At 33.8% G+C, this 16,157-nt stretch overlaps 1 protein-coding gene across 1 annotated transcript in view; it reads left to right on the forward strand.

Annotated features, from left to right (window-relative positions):
- Positions 1-16,157, forward strand: part of LOC148166787 (uncharacterized) — a 105,149-nt gene that overhangs the window by 400 nt on the left and 88,592 nt on the right. The window lies entirely within an intron of this gene.

The following is a 16,157-nucleotide window of genomic DNA, read 5'->3' on the forward strand; positions in this document are numbered from 1 at the left end:
AATGATTCTAGCATCAAAGGTGGCTCTGGAATTCCTGTCGTGCACTGCTTTGGCGCTTTGTTTTCATAGTGAATAAAACTATCTTGAAAATTATTTATAATGTTGTTTATGTCAACGACGCTTCTGTTACGGTTTTGTGTCAAAATTTTTGATTTTCAGGTTTCAAACCACAACTAGAACAGTTTTCTTCTCACAACTTACTTTGCTCTATGATTGAAATTAACTACAAATGTCAGTTGAAAAATCTAAACTCACATTTATATTGAGCGGCAAATTTCTTTGACATTTCATAGCCACTCTTGATGCTAGAAACATTTATAAACACCTAGTACTATTTGATGTTGATTCATGGGTGGAATGATCTGAACAGCATTTTACCTTTTTAATTCATTCACATTCAATTTAAAAACTGTAGCAAGAGCAGTTTTTGTGTTGAGAATTTTTGTTAATGTTTCTGTCAAAAGTTTATTTCGTATTTTAGTTTTGTTTAAATTAAACTCGGAGAAAATGCGCTTAATTATCGCACCGGAATGTGGCAAAGTGAAATTTAAGAAATAAACACACAATTTATACTTCATTTTAGACCTTAGCGAGGTCCAAATGTTAAACCTGGTCCGAAATTTGGGACTGTACCAAAAAAGTGTGTGGATGTACTTTATAGGGACATTTTTATACACCAAAAGTTGGCGACTTTGATATTTTGACAGCAACGTCATAATTTGTAAACTTTGACAATTGGCTATCATATTTATGGAAATTTGGAATTACTTCCAAAATTGGATTTATTTTGAAGTGTTGTGCAAAGAATTGGATTCCTTTCCTGTTTGTTAAAGAAATGATAAAGTCTGTGACCATAATTAATATATAAAATAAACCTGAAACAACAAGCTCTTCTCTCATCGAGCACCTCTTGTTTCACACGAGATGGGTTTCTTCTAAGGTCTAGCATTTTGGTATATGCAACTTTCATCCAAATAGACAAAACTTACTTTTTCTGTTGACGCTTGATACTGCTGGTATTTCCTTAATAACGTGATCTTTTTCGCAATTATGTATAGGCCCTGGGTTAAAATTTTTCTGCCGTTGCATTTACGATATTTGTACCCCATCTTGTTTAAAATCCTCCACAGTGTAGTTTTTGAATATTGGAAATCTAATTCTTTTTTTGCATGGTCCAACAAATCGTCTAGAGTAAAATGTACTTTATTCTTATGAAACTCAAAAATTTTTAGTGAAATTTCTTCTCTAAAGTAGAAGTCATTAAATATTTCTGCCTGCTTCTTTCGTCCAGTTTGGGCCGATGTTGCGGACTCGTCCCTCTCTTAATGATTTTTCGAGCTTGGGTGACACTAATCTGTAAAGCATGCAATTTAAAAAGGTGCGCCAAAAATATGAGAATTGTTTACCGAAAATATGAACGACAATTTTTTTAAAATAATTTTTTTATGGCTGTCGGGTAGGCCTCTTGTAGCTCAGAAAAGCACCTACCGACAGCACCCATTTCACTCACCGTCAGGCGTTTTCTTAAACACGAAAAACTCCCAGAACTTGCTATTTCGTAGTTCAAAATTGTAATGACAATACTAATTGTAAAAATGAAAAAAGCTAGCTGGTTTTTGAGATAAATTAAAAACCGAAATGCACAGAGATAACACAAATATTGATAATGTAGATCGTTTTTTAACAAATAATCCAATTACTTTTGATGAAAAAGTGGACATAAGAAAATCGTACTTAAAAATCAACAGGAGAACACAGGGAACAATATCCTTCAAACATACATTATTATTTTTTTAATAATAACTTTCTCTAAATAAATTTAAAAATTAAGTCATAACGAACGTAAGAATAACAAAGTATTTCTAAAACCAAATGGGATACCATGATTTTTACGTCTGCAATTTTTCTTCATATTAAAAGTTCTAAAATTCTTTTTATGGTCATATAAATATAAAAGGAATTTTAATAAATTATTTAAATCGTTTATCTTATAGTTTATACTGTTAGTTTGTCTGGCACGTACTTTGTGAAAGTAAGTGATTTTGCCAAATTAAGAACTTTTAATACATCTACCAACATCAACAAATTTACATTCTTGAGAGCTATAACTTCATACTTCAGAAGTCATAGCCATGTTACCTAACTCTAAGTAGATTCATCACTTTCCAATACACATTTAGAGTATAAACGAATTAAACAGCTTTTGTCATTTTTCCAACTAGCATTTCTTTCCATCTTGGCAGTCTTCTTCTTTAAGCTCTTTGTCTGCTGCTAAAGCTAAAAGTTTTTCACATGTCTATTGATTTTACATTCCACAAATCTAACATTCTTGATTTTTATATCTTTAGTTCCGTATCATTTTCCGCAACTTGGACCATCCGCAGAAAATTCATTTAAATAGTTTTCAGCTGTATTTCAATATAATAGAAGAATGTTCTAGTTTTCAGCTGTTATGGGGAACGCTTCTGAGTGTGCTTTCAACAAATAATATCGGTATTACTAAATATGGATCATTTCTAATTTGTAAATTACAATGTTGACAATACGAACCAATATATTCACCAGTGAAGTAGTTGTGATGACGAGTTTTTTTATTTAAATTTGAAAATTGAATATCACAAATGGGACATTTTTCAGCTATTTCGAATTTATTTTTTTCTTCTTCAGTCAAGTCAGGAATAGGTTTTTCCTCGAAAGTTGATTAAAAATGTATAAATTCTATCGCATTCAATTTTCAATTCTGAATTAAACCATGAAGCGACAGTAATTTTTTTGCGCTACATTTTATAATGTAAATTTATATTTGAATTAAACGAACAAATTGTGATAAATCCGACACTATACGGTAAATGAAATTGATAAGGATGTGTAAATGAATTGTTAGATTTATCAGGTTCACAAGAGGAAATCAGCATCAAAATCAGCATAAATAACAAAAGGTTTTGGAAGTAATGCCCTGAAATTTTTGAAATATAAATTTTTCTCATCTTCTGACGGAAGAGTAATTTTAGTTGGTGAAAATAAACTGCAAATTTTTGATGAGATTCAAATTTTGATTTTACAGAAAAATGATTTAAACATGTATCACAAATATAAATATTTGTATGTGACTTTGTGATGCTTGAATGACATACTTTTCCTAAATCAGTTTTCAAACAATAATGACCAAACCTTTGATGATCTTTTTTCAAATTCAATTAATTTATATGATTTTGTTTTATTTCTTTCGTATGATATAACGGACCTTTAAGTTTCATTTTTATTATTGTAAGAAAAAACGTTTATTGAAATTGAAAGATTTTGTTTTGCAAATTTCCGAATTTCTTTTAATTGAACGGGTACTTCCATGCAAATTTAAAATTTCATAATAGTCTTGAGGATATGAAGATGTTTGATTTTTTTTCATATTATTTTGACAAGGATATAGAGAGGCTAAGACACACCAGATAAAGCATTTTCGATCATCATTCAAAATATTGATAATACCTCTGTTTTTCTTCAGTTTTCTCGGTAGTGGTATGTATACTTTTCCAAGTTGAGATTCGTTATTATGGCCCTGCAATGAGGATTATCGCAAACATTAGCAGTGGTTTCGAGGTTGTAAAGAACCCTGTCATAAATTAGTTCTTAGGTAGTCTGAGAGGTCTCAAACCAGGACCGGGCCGCAATTTTTTTTTGCTTTTCTCTCATTTTAAAATTTAGTAAATAAAATAAATCCCTGATTGGTATAATTTGTATATCAAAACAAAAACCAAAAAAAAAAACTAACAATTGAAACAATTAATCGGAATCATAATCACTTATAGACTCATCGCTATTTTCTTCTAAATTAATTACAAAAGGTCTAAAATTTGGCGACACAAAAGTATTCTCAACATCGACAACATGCCTGATACAATTTTTCCAAGTTTCCGACGTTATATCTGCAGCTTCTTGGCGGATTAAATCTACAACTTTTGAGCTTAGCGTCGGGAAAGTATTTTTTCTTCTTCCAGCAAGCTTTGGTAAACATTTTTGATGATTTCTTTAGCATCTGATGAAAGATGACGGCATCTGCTACGGTTGACGTTCGAATCATCTTCACTCTCCTCATCTGCCAACGCAGGTGGTTATCAATGGCTTCGTCTTGGTTCAGTTCCGTATTTTCCCAAAAGTGGAACATTTTCAAAATTAATAGAAACTTTGAAATCTGTTAAAACAAAATTATTGGGTAACGAATATATATTAGAACATAATTACTTACTCAACCAAACTCGAAAGGGTGTTAAAGGAGTCTTGAAAAAGACTGTTTTAGTAAAATCACAACCAGAAAAACAAAAAAACAAACAAACGCAACCGAACACCAAAAAAAAGCTCTTTACTCCACTGAGTACGAACGAGAAATAAACTTCTACGTGAAAATAGAAACAAGACTACCTGATTAACCCTTAAAACCTGCTCTTATTAGGATTTACCAACGGGTTGAGGGTATTATCGAATTATCTCTAAATTTTCCAACAAGATGAGAGGAGAAAGTTTTTCTAAGACTATTTGAATATAGTTTAAGCAAAACTTTTGTACCTGGCAGACGTCATTAAATTATAATCTGTACAAAATCTTTTTTCCCAAATTTTTCACCAAATGTTGCCCTTGTGCTTGGCTACAGAAATTAAGATAAACTAACTCTTGTGATAGTACAGTTTCAGATACAGAAAATTGTTGGATCAAATCTTGGTGTTGACAAAAATTTTTTTATCAAAAATACAATTTACATATTTCCAAACACCAAATTTAAATCTAATTTTATCCTTCTCCAATGTACAGCATCATTACGCTAATTAGCAAACTTTTGTCAAATTATCATTGGACACATCAACAGCATTTAAATCATGACAAAAAAAGTTTTGATCGAATTGGTTTATGATGGTATGAATGGTTTACTATTACGAACAGAGTTGGCACCAAAAGCACTGTTGTGTCCGGTGCGGTTCTGGTTGAACCCTAGGGATGAGTTGCAACCACAATTTATGGTCAGCATTGTAGAGCCATTTAACTTTTACAAAAAGACGTACTCTCATAAAAATGAGTCTCAACTTGGAAAAGTATACGTGCTGATTCGTCCGGAAATTGGTGAGAATTTGTTCAATGATACAGTCAGATATGAAACAAAATCGAATTGCCATCCACTTCCAGATGCTTCGAAATTGCATGACTGTAAAATTTATAAAATATCGTAATAAGATATTTGTGTGTATACATACTTGTGCGATCAGATTTTCAAATGTTCTTGTGGTGTCGTCCTCAAAATAATTTTGTTGTCCGTGTTGAACTATTTATTCTTAATTAGAATTTTGTCGTTATCCAATCCTAATTTGTATCTGGAGCACAATTTCAAGTTCATTTTCATCGCTCCCATTTCTTTTTTCTGAGTTTCTAACAAACCAATGATAACATCCAACGCATCAGACAAGAATTCATGCAAATCAACATGATCGTGATTGTAGATGATGTATGTCATGACACGAGATTTGAATGCTGGTAATGACTGTAAGAATGTTATAACATTAATTTTAAATCAATTTACGCTAAAACACTTACTTTGATTAAAGAAATTCGAGGATGCGATGCTGGAGATGATGATGATGATTGTGCTTGTTGCAGACCACTTCCTTTACGTTGATGATCTTGTAATTTTCTATTGAGTTTTTTTCTCAAGCATTGAATTTGAATAAATCTTGTCTGATTCTTCCTTTTATCCCACACAGATAATTTTGACGAATGTCCCAATATTATTTTAAATTTTTTTGACAATTCAACAATTCCTTCATGTGTTTGATTACCGACATTTTCTTCTGATTCCAAATTTAAATTATTCATCATATCTTTGATTTTTGAAATTGTTTCATCTATGATTGCTGAAAACGATGAAGATGGTGATGATGATGATGATGATGATAATGATGATTATGTATTTTGACGACGACGAGGAGGACGGAGAATTAATCGTGATGTTTTTCAAATACGAAGATGTTTGCCTTATTAGCTTTGGCAAACTACTTCTTTCCCTTATAAATTATACTGGATCCTTTGTCACTCAATAGGTATTCTCGAAGATGTTGATCATTAAAAAAATTTTCAGCAACACGTCGAGGAAGAAATAAGTCACCCTTTTCCTCGAGAGTACACACGACACACTCACCAAACTTTGTATTAATTAATTTTATATTAGCAATTTTATACGGCTGATCAATCGTTAGTCTTCATCTGCTTGAACTCGCGGTATTAATGTGCAAGAAGCAGATTTGTTTAATGCTTTAAACGCTTGCTCGGGGTTCATTATGATTGTGCGGAGTTATATGACTGTGAATCAGTAACGGTGCTAAATGAATCAATGAATGAAGAAAATGTACGTATTTGGTATAGTTTTATAGTTGATGATGATGTAGCGAGGCAAATTCTGATTTTACAATATATTGTAAAATTTATCATAATCGGTCGAAACCGGTGATGATGAAGGAGAAGGAAAAGACGATAAATTTGACGTACTAGCTAATGAATATTTTTCGTTGTGAATTTTAATACATCCTTTAAAATGACTGAATAGAAAATAACGGTTTATTGATACACCATCCACACCATGGTAATGAATCGCTTATGTACTGATACAGTCTCGTAGATGAAATGATTTGATGTGATTTTATATATTTGAATTTAATGTAATAATTTGATGAAGAATTAATTTTCAATGAAGATGCACGATGATAACAATCAAAGCATATACCGAACTGGGTTAAGAATTTGTTTCTTCTAATTTTGAGTTCGTAAAATGAAAATTCAATGCACAGGTGATTATTTCTCTGAAAATTTGGAATTAGTAGCCCGTATTCATTATCGTAGGGGTTTTGGTGCAATAACAGCTTAAAAAAGTTTTCACATCGCACCTTTTCACCCCACGTGTATAGTAAATTTCGATCCAAATTACAGTTATTACAGACACAATTTAGCCATTCCTCACAATCTTCATTTTCAGCATTGTCTACACATATTAAAATATCTTCTTCAAGTCGATGCATCCAATATTTTTTCAAAAAATGCATCCAAAGAATCGAGGTAACACATTATACAAACACACAATACTTTTATCGAAAAGAAAACACTTCATTATTTTTAAAATCACCAAGTTTTGTAAGGATTTGGGAGATAATCCACTCATCGTTTATTGATGTTAGATAGACTGTTCTTGATCACAACGAAATTACTAACAGAAAAATTGATACGTAATCATGTCATATATAATATTTGGTACGATAATTAATATCGAAATCATTACCGGAAAGCAATTAGCGCTATCCAAAGACTTATAAATTCTGGAAACCACACCTTATCGCAACTACATATTTTAACGGAAAACCTAAACCAACAAAGTAAATTGATAAAAACCTCTGAAATTGATTAACGTGCTGATGTAATAATTTTTGATTATAAGACGGAAACTTGGTAATGTAAACTCGAGAAAATTTATCTTATTAAAAAATACATTTTTTATACTCATCGCTTGTTTTTCGATGTTTTGCGCACGCTTTTCAGTGCGCGAAGCAGTGTTTCGCGGTTGAGTAGGGCTAGTCGACCGCAAAACAAAACAAAAGACAATCGTGTCTTGACAACGTGTTTCACCAGTACCTCAATTGTCATTATTTGATAATAATGACATTTGAGGTAATTTTACGATATAAATTTGATTTTTTTTACAATGATCATTATTTTTTCATCATTATTATTTGATGGCAATTGGGAAATTACTGAATTTCAACCAATCAGTAATTAACATTGGTTTTGTGTATGAATTTTTTCCTATTTCCAATAACCATACCCATTTTTTATAAAAAATATATAAATGGTTATGTATAATTAACAAAGTATTAATTTTTCTATGTAGTTTACACAAATCCGAATATGTATGATTATTTCCGATCCTTCATAAGACTGTAGTGGTGGCTATAGTAGTAGATGAAACATTGCCTATGCTTGCAGGTTGAGTGGTGGTGGCGGCGGTACTTTTAGTTTGAATAGAAGGACTAAATTTCTTAGGAGAGTATTTTCCATATAAATTTTCAATTGCTTGTATATCATCAGTGTAGTCGTATTTATTCAAAAGATTCAAAAACGTGTTGTCGTTTTGCTTGTTTATTTTCGAATCCTCATTTTCCTTAGTTTCAATACAAGGCATGGGTTGATTATAATATTCACATGAAATTGAACATATTCCCCCCCTTGAAATTAATACATAATGAAATATAAGAATTTTAACAATAAATACACTAGATATCACTTGGAATTACACAGATACGAGATACTGGTCGCATCACCTCTCCAGTTGACAGTCTTATGGTCACCACACGAATACAGCCATCATGTCCTGCGTGTAATTTCGTAATACGACCTAATTTCCAACACTGAGGCATCGCAGTATCACGAAGAACTACAAGTGATCCTTCTTGCAGTAAAATTGCATGGTTCTGCTTCCATTTGCTGCGAGTTTGAAGTTCGGATATATATTCTTTTTGCCATCTATTCCAAAAATGCTGAACTAATTGTTGCATTCGTTGATACGTATTAAGTCTCTTCTCGTTTAGATCAGTTAGATCAGGGTCGGGAATTGAATGTAAGGATTTTCCAATAAGAAAATGACCAGGTGTTTCCAGTGACGTAATATGGCTTTACGCGAATCGTCGAATTTGTTTTGTAGTAGTTTCCATGCGGCTATGTTATTTTTTTGCGTTGTTTCGAGCGCTTCAATGATTCGCGCTGCTTTACCCGAAAGAGATGACTGTAGATAATGCATCTTATCAATATTTGAGATATTTTCGTTGTTACCGATACGTGAAAGAAATTTCTCGCTGAAAGACTGCCAGTGTTCAATGCTACCGTCAAATTTCGGTAAACTTATTTCTGGTAGTTTCATTGTTTGTGGAATATTAGTAGTAGTTGAAGAATAATTGTTCGTAGTACTTGGAGTTATGGCTTTCGTTTTAGAATGAGTTTCTTCGGCTTTTTTAATTAATTTCCGTGCAGTCGTGGCGACGTTGTAATAGTCGTTTTCAAAATCGTCGAGTTCTTTGTCATGAATTTCGAGATTATTAAAATCTTCTTCGATTAATTCGTTATGAATTTCATTAAATACTTGGAATTGGGCAGTGATACTTTCCATCCTGACTTGGATGGAATCTGAATCCGGAGATTCCTTTTGAGTTTCCAAAAAAGCGCTGGAGCGCGTTAATCTGGCTTTTATTTGACCGCGTTTAGCCTTGAGAGTTGATACATTGGGCTTTGTCATGATTGCGTTAGTTACAATCCGAAATTGATAAAGACAATAGGGAGATAGAGATGGATAATTGGTAATAAGCAAAACAATCCTACCTTGTGTTGCTTATGAAGGTGGCCTTGTTGATTGCTTGTCGAGTGTCAAATGTTGCTTGTAGAGCCTTGATTCTTGCTTGTACAGTGTTGATTGTTCCTTGCAGAGCGTTGTAAGCAAAACAATCCTACCTTGCGTTGCTCATGAAGGTGGCCTTGTTGATTGCTTGTCGAGTGTTGGTCGTGGCTTGTAGAGCCTTTATTGTTGCTTGCAGAGCGTTGATTGCTCCTTGTAGAGCGTTGTAAGTAAAACAATCCTAATTTGCGTTGCTTATGAAGGTGGCCTTGTTGATTGCTTGTCGAGTGTTGATTGTTGCTTGTAGAGCCATGATTGTTGATTGTGGTGATGATAATCCGCACTGAATTGAATCACCGACTCACGAATTAAAAACACTGCTTTCACACGCGAGTACCGCGAGGATCTGGCTCGAAGGACCATAAAAGTTGTGTTTTATTGGTTTAACGCAGGGTCCTAATTCTACGATTATCGGAGAATTAGGTAGTTTTTTTTAAGCACTTGATGAATGAATAAAACTCTGTTTTTATTTTAATTAACGATGTATATTAATAAAGTAAATGGTAAATTGAGTGAAGTGTTACAGGAATTGATGTGGTTGTTAAACGGTGGTTGAATTCGTACTTGTTCTCTTACAACTATACAGAAAAATCTTAGAAAGAAGTAAAAGAAGAGAGGGTAGTTTTATGTATATGTGATATGTGGATCAGAGTTTGGGAATGTTCACGCTTATTAGTAGTAATTATAGAAGTATTAATATGGTCAGACCAAAAGGATGTAAAAAGTAATAAAATCAGAGTTGGGGGATCAAGACAGGGGTGCAGTTTAGACGAGAAGAAATAGTACATGGAACAACGAAATATTAAGAATTACAGATGAGTTTGATTAGAGTCGCAACACTTCCGAATAAATCAATAGGCATGGTTGCTCTCTCCCTCTTCTAATGGTAATAATTTATAACTGACTAATTCTTGTGTTACATTATAATTTTATATTCTCTAAGCAGGTTTTCGATTGATGCAATTTCATTTGAATGCGATTAATTTCAGATTAAAGAGTTTTTTTAATGATTGATCTTCCATATTTATTCCATATTTTATTGCTTTATATTTTTTTCGAATGTCAGAAGCAGTTTCCAAAATTTTTCTTGTTAATTCTTTATTTATTTTATCAATTTTCTCTACCATGATAACGATAAATACAAGTTGGATGCATGCAAGTTACATAATATATATTTGAAACAATGATCTATTTATAATTTATTTAATAGGTATGGATGTATATAGAAAATTACCTACCTACATATTTTATTTTAATATATTAATATTATCATTGCTAATATTTGATATGATTCCATCAAAGCCTTATCTATAGCGTCCTGAATTTAATTCGTCTTCTTTCGATATCAACAAGAATCCGTATTTATTATTCCAGCAATCTACAAATTTTACAAAATTCCTCAAAACTCATATCGGTACTACCAACATGATCATCATAAATATGTTTTAAATTTGTAATGTCTTGTTTAAGAAGAATAAGTAGATTTGCATTATCACGAATTAAATGTTTCGGAATTCGTGTATATGTTTGAATTAAATAAAAACTGCTAATAGATTTATGCCTTCCCATACTGAAATACTCTCGAATTTGATCTTGTTTCCATGTAGCAATATCATCAAATATGAATACACTATTGTTTTTCGCACTATTCGGATGGATAATATTTTTATTGCTTTCATACTTGTAATAACCCATTCCTTTAATTTTTGATAGAACGCTCTCCAAGAATTTATATTTTGGTGATACAATGATTTAGAGAAAATGTAGATATTTTCATATTTCAAACCGTTCGGATGACATAGTAGCGATAATAAAATGTTTGTTTTACCCGAACCGGACGGACCGCAAATTATACATCGAATATATGAATTCGGAAATAATTCATTATGAACACGTATTTTTTCGCTATATTGCCGCCGATAATATCATTATTTCCAACAGGTAATTTCAGATTATGCTTTGTCACTTTCATTTTTCATACTAACCTAAAATGATTACGTCAATAATATTTATATTTGCATATCAATTTTAAATTTAATCATTTCAATGTTAGTTGTCAAACGAAGAGGTTCTGGATTAGTGAATCATCTAATCAATAAACTTCCTATTGAGTTACATCTAGCCGGATATAACTATGTATGTATAATCAGTTCATTTTGAATAAATAATAATATTTCTACAAATGTTAGTGTGGTCCAGGAACAAAACTTAAACAAAGACTCAAAAATAACGATCCGGAAGTAGACGAATTAGATACGCTTGCAAGTTCCATGATATAGCATACAGTCGTCATTCAAATCTAGGCGATAGACATAAAGCTGACCGGATATTTGAAGATAAGGCGTGGGAACGAGTAAAATCAAAGGATGCAAGTTTCAGAGAAAGAACAAACGCTTGGGTTGTTACTAATATTATGACAGTTAAAAGAAAACTTGGAATGGGGATATCGAAAAGAAAGAAGAAAGGAAGTGGAAAACGAAAAGATCAAAAAAAGAAAAAAATGTTTGCTTTCGAAAAGTAATTTTGGAGTGATTAAATCCGAACTACTCTAATGATGTTAAATCGATATTAAATGAGAGCAAGATTGCAATAAAAAATGCTGGAGGTCGAAAGCGTATTAAAATTCCTCGTGTTATACCAATCAAAAATGGAGGATTTCTACCATTTTTACCGTTACTATTTGGAGGACTTTCGGCATTGGGAGCATTAAGTGGTGGTGCTGCGGGTATCTCAAAAGCGGTGAATGATGCAATAAATGCTAAACAAAAACTTGATGAAGCAAAACGTCATAACCAAACGATGGAAGCAATAGCAATTGGAGGAAAGAATAATAAAGGAGGAAGTGGAATGTTTTTAAGAAAAAATAATAAAGGAGGATATGGATTGTATCTGAGAAAATTTCCAAAAAACTACCAATCAAATTACCTCGAAGACCACTCACAAATATCGATCTAATTCGATACGTTAAGAGATTAAAAATTAAGAATTTTCGAGGAATTTTTATGAAAGATGAAATATTATCACTACTACGACATCCGAAAAAATACGAATCAGCAATAATTAATTTAGATAAGAAAAAGGACCTGGCACTCATTGGGTTTGTTACAAAAAACGTAATCAACGAGTAGATTATTTTGATAGCTTCGGAAATTTGTTACCACCGAAGGAATTAGTTAACTATTTAAAAAAATGTAAAATCTACTATAATAACGATAGATTTCAAAATCTTGCGTATAATTGCGGTCATTTGTGTTTAGCATTTTTATATAATGATAATGATAATGAAAATAAAAATTGATATAAAATACACGTTTTTATTATTCCCTATGTAGTCATGTATAAAACATTCTCATTGAAAGGTGCAAAAAGTACTCTCTCTGAAACTTATAATCCTCCTATAGAATTAGATCCCAATTTAAATTATTCACTTGCGCTAATAAGATTTTACGGAACTAATAATATTCCGAATATCGAACCGGGTACAAATAAATTTTATTATTCCGGAAAATTAAATAAACATCTATATTCACGAACACAAGCGGAAAGGAAAGCGATTAAGGGTAATGAAGAAGAAGAAGAAGAAGGTGAAGTGATACCAGAAGCTGATATTTCTGTTCCGAATGAAAAAGTGATAACTATTCCCAAAGGTGCATTCGAAATTGAAGCGATAGAAGCATACATTCAAGATTATTTGTGTGGTAGATTAGCGAGCGATAAATTAAAGCGTGATACGTTCTCACTAAAACCTAACGGAAATACATTAAAGTGTGAAATCATATCAGCATACGATATTAATTTTACTCCTACGGACAGCATCGGAAAATTATTGGGATTCTCCAATAGAAAATTAATTGCGAATAAATTACATGAAAGTGATCTTCCCGTAAACATCATTAAAGTTCATACGATTCGAATCGAATGCAATTTAGCTAAAGGTTCTTATTATCAAAATAAAGAATCGCATACCGTTTATGAAACAGCATTATCAGTCAGTCCAGCCGAACAGTTATTTATTGAACCGATAAATCCTATATATTTACCGATAATTGAAAATTCATCCATTACCCATTTAAGCGTTCAAATAGTCGATCAAGAGAATAGATTGATTGATTTCAACGATCAAATAATCAATATTCGACTTTCATTAAAAGGAATACCAAAAGAAAAATGGGATTAGTATTTAATCGAAATAATCGAAATTTGAATTCAGTCTTTACTCAAAGATTGCTCCTGACACATCGCAGCATTGAAATTTTAAAATCATTGGGATATCATGTCCTTCTCAACGGCTACAGCAAGAATGTTATTGGATCCAGTAGTGAAAATCTTCGATCAACCACTAGTGGACGATTCAATAATGAGAGCAGAACATCATACATATAATCCGGAAACCAAATCATTCGATTATAGTGATGAAATTCATATTGTAATTTCGCAAAAGGACATCTGGATCGACTTGACAGATTCGTATTTGGAGATAGCTGGAAAATTTGAAATTATCGATCCTACTGGAGCGGGTGTAACTGCTAGCGGTGAAGTCAAATTAACTAACAATTTTGGATGTTATTTGTTCGAATCGTGCAGTTACGAGTTAAATAATAAGGAAGTAGATATGGTGAGAGATGTCGGAACTGTCTCTACAGTTAAGACATTACTATCAATACCGAAAGAAGAAACAACAGAATTAGAAACAGCCGGATGGATTAAAAATGATAACGAAACCGCAAAAACATATTCAACAACAGATAAAACTTTTCAAATAAGAATTCCTCTCCCGCATATATACAATCTTCCGTATGATCGTAAAGGAGCGCTATGTGGGGAACATAAATTTCGATTAATACGATCTCTTAATGACACGAATTGTTATATCACTAACGGAAATAGATCAGGAAAAATCGTGATCGATAAGATTGTATTAAAAGCAAAGCATGTCTATCCCAACGACGAACTGAAACTGCAAATTTTAAATGACATTAAAAAAGATAGAGCAATTCCAATTGCATATCGAAAGTGGGAAATACATGAAAGATCCGCTGTCGGAATAACTGATAACGATTCCTGGCGTGTTAAAACAACTACTAATTTAGAAAAACCACGATACGTTATCGTTTTCTTTCAAAATAATGTCACGTTGGCCGAAAAATCAAAAGTCTCGCTTGTAACAATAACAATTTTATTGTGCACTATGAACACTCTCGTACTTCACAATTATTCACTTTACAGGACTTCCAAATACTAGACTATCTACAATCCTATCACTACTCCCCTATATACAGATATTCCCCTACCACTAGCCTAATGCTGGAGCGCTGCGAGAATATTCGGGAGTTCCGCGTATGAATAAGAATTATTCCACGAATCGCTCGCTCTAGAGCAGAGCGGAACGTTCCAGCGCTGGCGCTCGAAGCTTCCAGAATCTTCTCGTAACACTGCCCCCCTCTTAGTTCTGATCGTCCCGATCAGACCAAACACCTGATTCTCCGTGATATTTACAAAGTCTATTTAGATGAACCACTTTCATCTTTGAACGGGCGCTGCGTTGGATCCGATACACCACGTCGTTGATCCGCTTGATCACCTTATACGGTCCCTCCCATGTAGGTGTCAACTTCGGAGATAGGCCCTTCTTTCGTCGAGGGTTGAATAACCACACCAAGTCTCCTTCGTTGAATCCTTCATGATTAGCCGTCACATTATATCGGGACCGCATTCTGTCACTAGCCATTTTGATCCTCTGCCTCACAAGGTGGTGTGTATCCAGTAGGGTCTCCCTCAGGTTGTCGACGAATTCCGGTACTTCCCTTCGCTCCGCCCCAGGCGAACCAAGCAGAAGATCACAAGGGAGACGCAGCTCTCTTCCAAAGATAATCCTCGCTGGTGTTTCTCCCGTGGTTTCATGAATGGCAGCTCTGTAGGCCATCATAAACAAGGGCAGTCGACGATCCCAATCCCTCTGGTGCTCTTCCACTACCTTGGACAGATGTTCCTCCATCGTCTGATTGAATCTCTCGACCATGCCGTCGGATTGCGGGTGCAAGGGTGTGGTTCGAGTCTTCCTAATTCCCAGCAGCTTACACATCTCTTGAAAAACGCCAGACTCAAAATTCCTTCCTTGATCGGAATGCATTTCGAGTGGAACTCCAAACCTGCTGAAGAAATTATCCACTAGGACTCGAGCTACTGTAGTGGCTTCTTGGTTGGGAAGGGCATACGCTTCCGGCCATTTACTGAAATAATCCTGCACAACCAAGATGTACTTGTTGCCGTCATCAGTTTTTGGAAATGGCCCGGCCACATCTAGAGCGATTCTCTCGAACGGGGCTCCCACGTTGTATTGTTTCATGCCTCCTTTAGTTCGCGTTCGAGGTCCCTTGCTCGCCCCACAAACTGAACATCTCCTACACCATCGTTCGACATCTTCCCGGCAGCCAACCCAGTAATACCGCTGCCTAATCTTACTTAAGGTTTTGTTCACTCCGAAGTGAGCGCCTGATGTTCCGTCATGGACCTCCTTGAGTACTTGGGGAACTCTATTCTTGGGCACTAGTAACTGGGAGGTTACTTTCTTCCCGTCTGCGCTTTCCCAAGCCCTTTTCAGTACCCCATTTTCTACTCGCAGTGAGTCCCACTGCGCCCACATCGCCTTCAACCCTGGACTCTTTTCCGAGACATCTTCCCAACGCGG

The sequence above is a fragment of the Gnatocerus cornutus genome, unplaced genomic scaffold (assembly GCF_029298725.1).
Source record: "Gnatocerus cornutus isolate USDA-ARS CGAHR unplaced genomic scaffold, icGnaCorn1.1 Chromosome13, whole genome shotgun sequence".
Lineage (NCBI taxonomy): Eukaryota > Metazoa > Arthropoda > Insecta > Coleoptera > Tenebrionidae > Gnatocerus > Gnatocerus cornutus.